The sequence below is a fragment of the Protobothrops mucrosquamatus genome, unplaced genomic scaffold, assembly GCF_001527695.2.
Source record: "Protobothrops mucrosquamatus isolate PMUCROS unplaced genomic scaffold, P.Mucros_1.0 scaffold1201, whole genome shotgun sequence".
NCBI classification, from domain to species: Eukaryota; Metazoa; Chordata; class Lepidosauria; order Squamata; family Viperidae; genus Protobothrops; species Protobothrops mucrosquamatus.
In genome coordinates, this window is record NW_015387412.1 from 61,875 (window position 1) to 73,301 (window position 11,427).

Genomic DNA, 11,427 nt, shown 5'->3' on the forward strand with positions numbered 1-11,427 from the left:
TAAGAGTCTAACAAACTGATGAAATTGGACACAGTTGGAATGCATTAACCAATCATGAATTATAAGGGTCGTCTGAATATATAATCACGGATATAATAACCGATGAGCGTGCATGTGTTTGTGTAATCATCCCTTGTAGAAGTGTAAAACAAATGTTTATATATCTATTTCTAGTTGACTAAATATGGTAGCTAGCTAGACAGGTAGTTAGATAGCTAGGTATATAGGTAATGATAGATAGATAGATAGATAGATAGATAGATAGATAGATAGATAGATAGATAGATAGATAGAATGAGAGAGAGAGAGAGAGAGAGAGAAATGATAGGTAGGTAGATAGATGATAAAAGATAGATAGACAGACAGACAGACAAACAGAGACAGACAGATAGATAGATAGAAATGATAGGTAGGTAGGTAGGTAGGTAGGTAGGTAGTAGGTAGGTAGGTAGGTAGATAGATAGATAGATAGATAGATAGATAGATAGATAGATAGATAGATAGATAGATAGATAGATAGATTATACATACATACATGCATACATACATAGATACATAGATGATAGCTAGCTAGTTAGCTAGCTAGCTAGACAGACAGACAGACAGACAGACAGACAGACAGACAGACAGACAGACAGACAGACAGACAGACAGACAGACAGACAGTGCCTTTCTGTATGAGAGAGTGCCTAATATCAAGCCCAAAGCAAATTGGAGAATTTGCACTACCAATTATTATTTTTTTAAAAAAAGAGGAATTTGTATAGGTGCAGTTCTCACTTCTGCACATATTCCCTTTTGTGCATGATTATTGGGAATTTTCCAAATATTACACAGTTCTTTGGTGACGGGCATTTGGGGTGATGGAGAATCATTAGCAAATGGGAGTGAAAGGCAAGCAGCGAACAGCTTGGGGCCATGTTCTCCTGCCTCAAGATTAGCCCGGTTAGCAGAAAGATGATTGGGTTAGCGCGGTCTATCTTATTAGTGACAGGCTGCCTTTTGCTTTCCAAAAAGCTTGTTTACCATAATTGGATTGGCAAGTGAATCTTGTACACTTTTGATTGAAATGGGACAGCCTACTTCTGTACCCTTTTTACTTAGGCTGATTACTTTGTTAGAGGGATGAAGAATCCCATTGGAAGCTTCTCCATATGTTCTGACAAGAAGAGTAGACTAATATTGGCTTAGTGGTTGCATCCTGCCCTTTGGGACTTCCTGTGTGTTCCTTGACACAATTCTGAACAGCAAATGCCTCCTAACTCCCACGCAACTCAGGAAGGGTTCCTGCTTTTCCCCACCTCCATGCTTGCTCTTTGATTGCCAGCAGAAATACCTGGATGTGTCTTCAACGAAGCCATTTGAAATGGTTTGCCGTGCCAAGGACAAAACAAAGCATCAAAGACTTGCATGGGGATTGAGGTAACTCAACCCAAAGTCTCATGATAGGAAGGATTAATAATAATAATGATAAAGTTGGAAGGGACCTTGGAGGTCATCGAGTCCAACCCCCTGCTCAGGCAGGAAACTCTACACCATTTCAGACAAATGGCTGTCCAGTCTCTTCTTAAAAACTTCCAGTGTTGGCGCATTCACCGCTTCTGGAGGCCAGTTGTTCCACTGGTTAATTGTTCTCACTGTCAGGAAGTTTCTCCTTAGTTCTAGGTTGCTTCTCTCCTTGGTTAGTTTCCACCCATTGCTTCTTGTCCTGCCTTCAGGCGCTTTGGAGAATAGCTTGACTCCCTCTTCTTTGGGGCAGCCCCTGAGATACTGGAAGACTGCTATCATGTCCTCCCCTCGTCCTTCTCTTCATTAAACTAGACATTCCCAATTCCAGCAACCGTTCCTTATATGTTTTAGCCTCCAGTCCCCTAATCATCTTTGTTGCTCTTCTCTGTACTCTTTCTAGAGTTTCAACATCTTTTTTACACCGTGGTGACCAAAACTGGATGCAGTATTCCAAGTGTGGCCTTACCAAGGCCTTGTAAAGTGGTATTAATACTTCACGTGATTAATATGATACCAAAAGACACTGATTTATCACATCAGTATAAAAGATGGCAAATGTTTTCCTGGATCCAGTTTTATGTAAGAAGTTGACATTTGGCGTTGGGTTTCAACCAAGACCTAGACTAAATACGTCTTCTCCGAAAGCAGGAAGTAAAGGATGGGTACACACAATCTGTTGCTAATCATCTGGCTTTTAAAGTCCCTCTTCAAACTTGAACAATGGGCCCTATCCAACAAAATGAGTTTCAATGTGGAGAAAAGCAAAGTCCTACACTTAGGCAGGAAAAACCAAAGGAACAAATACAGATTGGGCAAGACCTGGCCTGGAGGCAGTAACTGTCAGAGGGACCTTGGAGTCTTAGTGAACGATCACTTGACTATGAGCCAGCAGTGTGCAGCAGAAGCCAAAAAAGCTAATACAATCCTGGTTGTATAAACAGAAGCATAGAATCAAGATCACATGAAGTATTAGTACCACTTTATAAAACCCTAGTGAGACCACATCTGGAATACTGTAGCCAATTTTGGTCACCATATCACAAAAAAGATGTTGAGAGTTTGGAAAAAAATTCAGAGAAGAGCAACTAAGATGATCAGGGGCCTGGAGACTAAAACATACGAAGAATGGCTACGGGACTTGGGTTTGGCTAGTCTAAAAAAAAGAAGAAATAGGGCAGACATGATAGCAGTCTTCCAGTATCTGAGGGGCTGCCACAAGGCAGAGGGGGCCAGCTTGTTCTGTGTTTCTATTTTCACCCCATTTTAGGTGTGGCCATTAGAACGTAACGTTAGAACACAAATTTAGAATACAGAATATAGACTTCTTAAGGCTAAGCTTAATTTCGTGATCTTTCAAAGCCCTGTCCAGGATTCTGATTCGTATGGTTCACAAACATTTCATCTCTACACAATTCCTTTAAAGTGGCTGCAACTTTTCATGCACACAATAGCTGAGCAATCGGCAAAGTACATTGGAACTAGCTGGTGTGACCCATTCTTTGAAGACATTGTTGGACCTGTTAAATTGTGCAGCTTGCTTATTCTTTGACATATGTCACATTTTGTCTTTTAGAAATATAAAATGTTCTGCTTGTCTCATCTTCAAAGCCATTGTTGTCCTCTAGATAAGTTTCAACAACTAACAGAGTGCCGGGCTAACCTATAGTATCTTATCTCTCTCTTACGGTCTTCTCTACTTCTCCAGCTAAAACATTATTTCATAATGTGGAGTTAGATTGGATGATCCGACAGTGAATTAATTCAGTAGTGGCTTTTCTACCATGAAGAATTATTCTATGAAAATAGACCAAATAATGTTTTCAGCTAATAAATAGATCAAGTGAATTGGGTTTGGCTGTTCCCACTGGCTGAGGAACTGTTTATTCTGCAGCCAAGAATACTGTTGAATGTTGTTGCAATCTGCTCATGTAAGGATCACAAAAGGACCACTTTAAATATGATAAACAGCTTGCAAACAACACACACACACACACACACACACACACACACATGGCAAGACAAAATTTGACGCAGGTGATCAGTTTAATAAATCAATCTGATCCGATTCAACAGCTTGGATGGAGTTGGGAAAATTGATTTGATTTGGCTGTCCCACAGGAAGAGCTGAATTACAGTATGACAATTGGACTGAGATTTCTGCGTGCGTTCAGAAACAGGCTTGTTCCTGCACATTCACAGAAAAAAGGAGTCCAAATTCAGTTTTCAGGGATTTCAGTTGCATCTGAATTGACAGGTTATATCAGCTGTCTGTTCTGGAGAATAGATTTGATTTGGGATTTTGATCGACACGCATTTCATCTGAATATTTGCAGAACTGTACTCACACTCTCTATTCCTCTCCCCAGCCCTACTTCTGTCAGAGGGTATCCCCTCTTCCTGATTTATTTTAACTGTGGTTATTTTCCCAGGGATTAGGACTGACCAGGATTCCTACAAGTTAACCCTTTAATCACAATTATGGGAAGATTAGGAATGCTTTTAATCTAGAGATGAACAACTCTATGGTTATAGAGATGAACAACTGAGATGAACAACTCTATGGTTATAATTCACTAGAATTCCATCATCTTTTCTCTTTGTCTTGACAGTTATTCAGTTCCTATGTGACACCAAACCATTCCAGCTTTATCCGCTGCAAGGGCTCTGCATTTGGAAAATCTAATATTAATTTTAGCATTAATTTTATACGTGAGCTTTTTAATACCCCTTTTTTTTAGCACTTTGAATGTGTACTTTGATAGAAAGGCATGCTATCAATCCAATAAATAAAGGCTGCCATCTCAGATCCATTCTGGAACACTGCATCCAGTTTTGGTCACCGTGATACAAAAACAATGTTAAGACGCTAGAAAAGATAGAGAGAAGATCACTAGTGGACCGAAGGCTAAAACATACGATAAACAGCTTCAGGAACTGGGTATGCCCAGTCTAATGAAGAGAAAGACTATGGGTGACATGATAGCAATCCTCCAATGTTTGAGGGGTTGTCACAGAAAAGATGGGGTCGACGTATTGTCCAAAGCACTTGAGGGCAGGACAAGAAGTCATGGGTGGAAGATCCTTAAAGAGAGAGCCAATCTAGAATTATGTTTCTTGACAGTGAAAACAATCACTGGCATGGCTTGCCTCCAGAAGTTATGAAGGCTCCATCACTGAAGTTTTTAAGAAGGGATAGGACAGCAGGGGGTTGGACTAGAAGACCTCTAAGGTCCCTTCCAACTCTGCTATTTTGCTATGCCATTAAAGTTTAACTTACGTTGAACCTGCCTCTTGCTGATTCCACTGTCGAGTTCTTGGAAGTTATATAAAAAGGTTTGCTCTTCTCTTCTTCCAGGGGATTATGAATCTTCCCAGACCATCCAACAATCTTGAAGCTTCCAAGTGGTCCCTCGTGCAAAATCTAACCAGAGCCAACCCTGCTTAGCTTCCAAGATCACACCACCTGCTATTAGCAGTATAGGCAAATACAGAAATTCTTTCTCTCTCGTGAGGTGTCCCAGTTATCTAGTTATCTGTGCTAAATCGGGGTGGAGGCCCAAGTTTCAAAATAGGGGGGGCTGCCGCCTCTGTTTAGTATCAGGGTATTCAAGCTAAAATATCTACCTTTCAAATATGGCGGAAGGCAGAACTCCCCTGTCACAGTGAAAATACACACAATGCTGTATTTGATCCTCCAGCTGGAAGGATTGTGAAACAGACATCATCAAGAAAGGAACATTCTGCATTTTGATTTCAGTTCACAGAAAGTGGAAGAGATCCCCCCCCAGTCTTCTTTTCAAGCTTTTTAGATTTATGACCCAAGGCATTAATTGATATCCAACAGCTAGGAGCTAAAAATAGAATTTCTCTTTGGGCTGTCATTAGGGTAGATAAATGAACAGCAAAATGGAGTAGACATTTTACCATCCCAGAATAGAAAGAAGCTGATGGAGTAATTTAAATCTCATTGCTATACATACTAGATTTCTTCTTCTTCTTCTTCTTCTTCTTCTTCTTCTTCTTCTTCTTCTTCTTCTTCTTCTTCTTCTTCTTCTTCTTCTTCTTCTTCTTCTTCTTCTTCTTCTTCTTCTTCTTCTTCTTCTTCTTCTTCTTCTTCTTCTTCTTCTTCTTCTTCTCCTTCTTCTTCTTCTTCTTCTTCTTCTTCTTCTTCTTCTTCTTCTTNCTCCTCCTCCTCCTCCTCCTCCTCCTCCTCCTCCTCCTCCTCCTCCTCCTCCTCCTCCTCCTCCTTCTAGTCCAACCCACTGCTCAAGCAGGAGACCCTATACTATTCTGAACTGTCCAGTCTCTTCTTGAAAACTCCAGTGATAGAGCACCCACAACCTTTGAAGGCAACCCATTCCACCGGTTAATTGCTCTCACAGTTAAGAAATTTCTCCTTAGTTCTAGTTTGGTTCTCTCCTTGAAGAGTTTCCATCCATTGCTTCTTGTTCTGCCTTTGGGTGCTTTGGAAAATAATTGACCCCCTCTGATTGGTGACAGCCACTCAAATATTGGCAGACTGCTATCGTGTCACCTGTAGTTCTTCTCTTCATTAGACCAGACATATCCAATTCCAGCAACCCTTTTCCTAAGTTGATAATACATTCCGAAATGTCTTTAGAAACCTGCCTTTTTTTTTTGCCTGCCTTTCCCCCCCCCCCCACTTTTCACTCCATTTTCCAATTCAGAGCAGAAATCCTTTGATTTCAGGCTAGAGACCAATCGCTTCAGAAAAGGCAATAACCCTTTGATCATATTTGGGTAGGATTTCTCTGCGCTTGCTGACATTTTCACCCTTCTACTCTGTCTTCATTTTCTGAATTTGAAACAGCTCTAGATGCGAGCTGTTCCTTGAGGCTAAACTGGGTGATTTGGCCCCGATGAAGAAACAAAGCATTTGATGTAAAGGCGAGGCAGACTCTTCTGAGATTTTACTTCCCAAAAGGCAGACCTTGGTGAGAGGTTCATCAAGGTTGCGAGGTGCAGACTGCAGGCAATGCACAGCTTGCAAACTGTTTTGAGTTTCATTCATGAGATTTTTTTCTGCAATGACATGATAATAGAATAACAGAGTTGGAAGGGACCTTGGAGGTCCTATAGTCCAGCCCCCTGCTCAAGCAGGAGACCCTGTACCATTTCAGACAAGTGGTTGTCCAGTCTCTTCTTCAAAACCTCCAGTGATGGAGCACTCACAACTTCTGAAGGCAAGCTATTCCACTAATCAATAGTTCTCACCGACAAGAAATTTCTCCTTATTTCTAGGTTGCTTCTCTTCTTGATTAGTTTCCATCTGTTGCTTCTTGTTTTGCCTTCAGTTGCTTTGTGTCAGCCCCTGAGATACTGGAACACTGCTATCATGTCAGCCCTAGTCCTTTTTTTATTCAACTAGACATACCCAGTTCCTACAACTGTTATTCATAATTTTTGGTCTCCAGTCTACTAATTATCTTTGTTGGTCTTCTCTGCACTCTTTCTAGAGTCTCAACATCTTTTTTTATATCATGGTGACCAACACTGGATGCAATATTCCAAGCGTGGTCTTATCATGGCCTTATAAAGTGGTATTAACGTGCAACCATTCCCTTCCTCAACCATTCTGAGTTTTATTAAATGTTTGGTGAATCACTAGGGTTTTCCAGCTTTCTCCCTTCAAAACTTCCATAGTATTAGCCTCAATAACAAATTGGTGATATATAAGCCTGATGTCAAGTTCGAAGCATGTTTTTACTAGTCTGACAATTATTGCTTCTCAGTTTGCCAACAAACTTGGGGGAGGGAAAGGGATTGGAATGCAGACTTCAAAAGATCAAGAAAGCAAACCATGAGACTCAAGGACAATTCACCAGATGTCTGTCCAGACCCAGAGGCACTTTCTCTTAACAATATCTTTCCACTTAATTGGACAACATGACCTGATCAAGAAGGAGGAGAGGGAATTTATGTTTTTACTCTATGGGATGGTGTGGGTTTTTGCCAGAGCTGGTTTTGCTTGCATGCATGCCAAAAGGATATAAATTTTTACATTAAGAGTTCGGAAAGACTCAAAGGTGTTGACTTGATTGGGTTCGTCAGTCAGAACCCTGACGCCTGGATGGATTTGAAAGTGAATATTTTATAGTATTTTTTTTTTGCAAAGTTTTAGTTCATTAATGGATATGTCTAGCCTAAGTCCAACTACCTCTGAAGTCAGGTCTTTCAGAGCAGAACAAACCCAGAATGACAAAGATCAGGTAAACGTGAAAATTTCCAAATCAAGTTTTTTTTTAATTATGGAGATTAGAAGCTTACTTTCACAACAAAGATGGGCTTTCTCAAGATTGTAATCAGATTCAGTTGTTAAGACAACTCAAATGGCAGAAAAATATTGTAAACAGCTTCGCAGAGTCTTTGTATAAATTAGCATAGCATCCTCTCTTGGAAGTCTTATTGGAAACCTTTCTTTATTTTTGCCCAGGTTTTTTTTTATTATTATTTTTGTCCACCCGGTCTTACGTTTTCTGATTTGATCAGCTTTCGCACACTTATAATACTTGGTGCAAACTGAACATACAGAGATAAGAGATTTTGAACTCCTCAGTGAAAATGAGGCGTTTCTTCTAACTGCATTATTGAAATCTGTAGAATTCTGAATTAAGTTCTGTGCAAAACTCGGTTTGTTAAATAAGAAAAAAAAAATAGTTCCAACTTAGGAATTGTTTGTTCTACAATCTCCTTCCTCTGTAGATTTTTTTTTTTTTAAATACATGTCTTTTTATTCCTAGCACTTCCTGGCTTTGCTTTTCATCCCTTGCCTGAAGGCAAAAAACAAACAAAGTCCTAAGGGATTCCTTCTCCAGATTTGAATGTGAAAGTTCCTTGCATCTCCAGATAGAAGCTGTCAGATGCATTCAAATCTCTGGCTCAGAATATCATTGCCTAAACTTACCATGTATACAATTCTGCCCTTTTCTTCTCTCTAAAACTTTCCTGGGAAATACACCAATATAAACAAAATGTCTAGTTTAGTGAAGAGAAGGGCCAGGGGTGACATGATAGGCAACTATACTTGCTTGGTTTTTTTTTCTTTGAAAATATTTTTTTTTCTCATCCAAGAAGCTTCTTCAAAACTACCAGTTATGTCAGTTTAGAAAGTAGACCTCAGACAGAAGTGGGAAAATTAAAGAAGGAAAGAAGGAAGATTAGGAGGGTGTAGTAATACTCCAGTATTACTTTTGGTCACAAATGCCATGGGGCACTCATCAAGGGAGGGAGACATGGAGGGAAGAAAGGAAGGAAATGGAGAAGGAGGCAGGCAAGGAAGGAAGGAAGGAAGGAAAGAAGGAAGAAAGGAAAGAAATGGAGGGAGGGATGGAGGGAAGGAAGGAAATGGAGAAGGAGACGGAGGGAAGGAAGGAAGGAAGGAAGGAAGGAAATGGAGAGGGAGGGAGGGAGGTAAAGAAGGAAGGAAAGAAATGGAGAAGGCAGGAGGGAGGGAAGGAAGGAAAGAAGGAAAGAAAGATGGAAGTAGATGAGGGAAGGAAGGAAGGAAAGAAAGAAAGAAATGGAAAGGGAGGGAGGGACAGAGGGAAGGAAGGAAGGAGAGGGAGGGAATGAAGAAAAGAAAGAAAGAAAGAAGGAAGGAAGGAAGGAAATAGAGAGGAAGGGTGGGAGGGAAGGAAGGAAGGGGAGGTAGGGAGGGAAGGAGGGGAAGAAAGAAAGAAATGGAGACGGAGGTAGGGAGGGATGGAGGAAAGAAAGAAAGAAAGAAAGAAAGGAAGGAAGGAAGGAAGGAAGGAAGGAAGGAAGGAAGGAAGGAAGGAAGGACTACATCTCCTGATTGTCTTTCCACGTGGCAACCTATGGGAAGTGAAGACCAAGACTGAGAAGGCACCAGATTCTCCCTGGTAGCAACATCACTTGTCATGCTCTGCTACCTGAAAGAGTTAGAAAATGCTAATAATCTTGGCAGGTTACATAGGCATTTTAATGGAGAGGAAGCGAACCTCAAGCAATTATCCTGCCCTGCCCTTAGTTTAGTTTTTTTTTTCTCAGAAAAAAGAACCACTTTTTTTTTGTTAACCGAGCCATTTTTCTCTTTCAGCTCCATCATAATGGATGCTTAGTCAGATCCCTAATTGACCAGCAAAGGATGTTTAATTGACTAGAAAAGTTCAGCCTGACCTGCTCCTGTGCTTTCCATGTGCAGAAAATAGAAGGCGGAATTATTCATAGCTAAAAAAAAGGTAAGCCTTTTAAAATGTTTTAATCAAGGTGCTGTCATGGTTCCGACAGATGAAACTCTTCAAAGAACTTCGAGGCATTGTTTACCTTGAAGAATCTTTATTCAAGTTGCATGGCATCGGCATGCACATGGTCGAAGCCAAAATCTGAATTCTCCTCCCCTCAACACACAGTATCAAAGCACAATTCCCTCCTCCAATTAACAGTCATAAATCACATTCTCCAATTAGTTTGAAATGCAGACTTTCCCTCCAGTTCTCTAACCCGCCATTCCTTATCATCTCTTATTTCAAACAGCCTTGAAAAAACACTCTACTAGGAGGTTGTTATGTCTAACTAATTCCCATACACATTCTTCCTTCTCCTCCCCCGCCCAGCATCATCTAATTCTAACTCTAAAAGTAACACACAAGTTAAGGGGGAAATGGCTGCATTTTCATATATTGTCAAAGCAAGAACATCCGATGTTAGCAGTGTTGACATGTGCTATTAAAGACCTAGAATTGGGAACTGGGGAGCTTTGAGCAGGTTTTCTGGAGATGCTCCGAAGTTAAACACATCATATCTGCCAAGGGAGTAGAGGGTTGATACGAGGAGGATTAGGAAAGATTGTGTTCCCGTCTTCGTGAGACATTTTGCCATTTATTTTAGGAATTGTGGGCTGAAGGAGGGCTGCAAAAATCAACTAGGCCACAGCAAAGAGAATTTGGGGAACCACTAAACTGCTATCTAGAGTTTTTCCCACTTGAGAAGGGAGCCCAAGACAGGCAGAGGGAAAAGAAGCAAAAAGTAGAAAGACTAACAGTGAAAAAATGATGATCCAAGCGAAACTTGTGTAATGGCTTCATTTAAGGGGGTTATTATTATTTATTTAGTGCATGATGGGAACACGACAGAAGAGAAGGAAACACGTAAACACAATCTATGTAGTGCAGAGAAGATCGACAAAGACGATTAGGGGACTGGAGGCTGAAACATATGAAGAATGGTTGCAGGAACTGGGCATGGCTGGTCTAGTGAAGAGAAGGACCAGGGGAGACATGATAGCAGTCTTCCAATAATTGAGGGGCTGTCCCAGAGAAAAGGGGGTCAACCTATTTTCCAAAGCACCTGAAGGCCAGACAAGGAATAATGGATGGAAACTGATCAAGGAGAGATTCAACCTAGAAATATGGAGAAATTTTCGGACAGTGAGAACAATCAACCAATGGAACTGAAGTTGCCTTCAGAAGTTGTGCGAGCTTCATCACTGGAGGCTTTCAAGAAGAGACTGGACTGCCATCTGTCTGAAATGGCATAGGGTCTCCTGCTTGGGCAGGGGGCTGGACTAGATGATCCACACGGTCCCTTCCGACTCTTTTATTCTATACTAATTATATAGAACACTTCTCCACGGTTATGACAGTGGCCTCATAACTGGATGCCCAATTCAGGTACCCAGGCAATGGCTTCTGGCGTTGCTTCGTGCAGATTTTCCAAAGAACCAGATGAGTGCACATCATGGGCAATCTTGCACAACATGTTTAACACTGTAGTTTGCATATCAGCACCGCAATCGCAACAAGGGGAATCTTTCCATCGGCACTGGTGCAAGACAGAGGCACCTCTTCACGATCACACCTAATTGTGTTCAGTTTCAACCAGACAAAGTGAGGCAGGTCAAAACCAGGTGGTTTGGTAGAGGGATCACTAATGGTC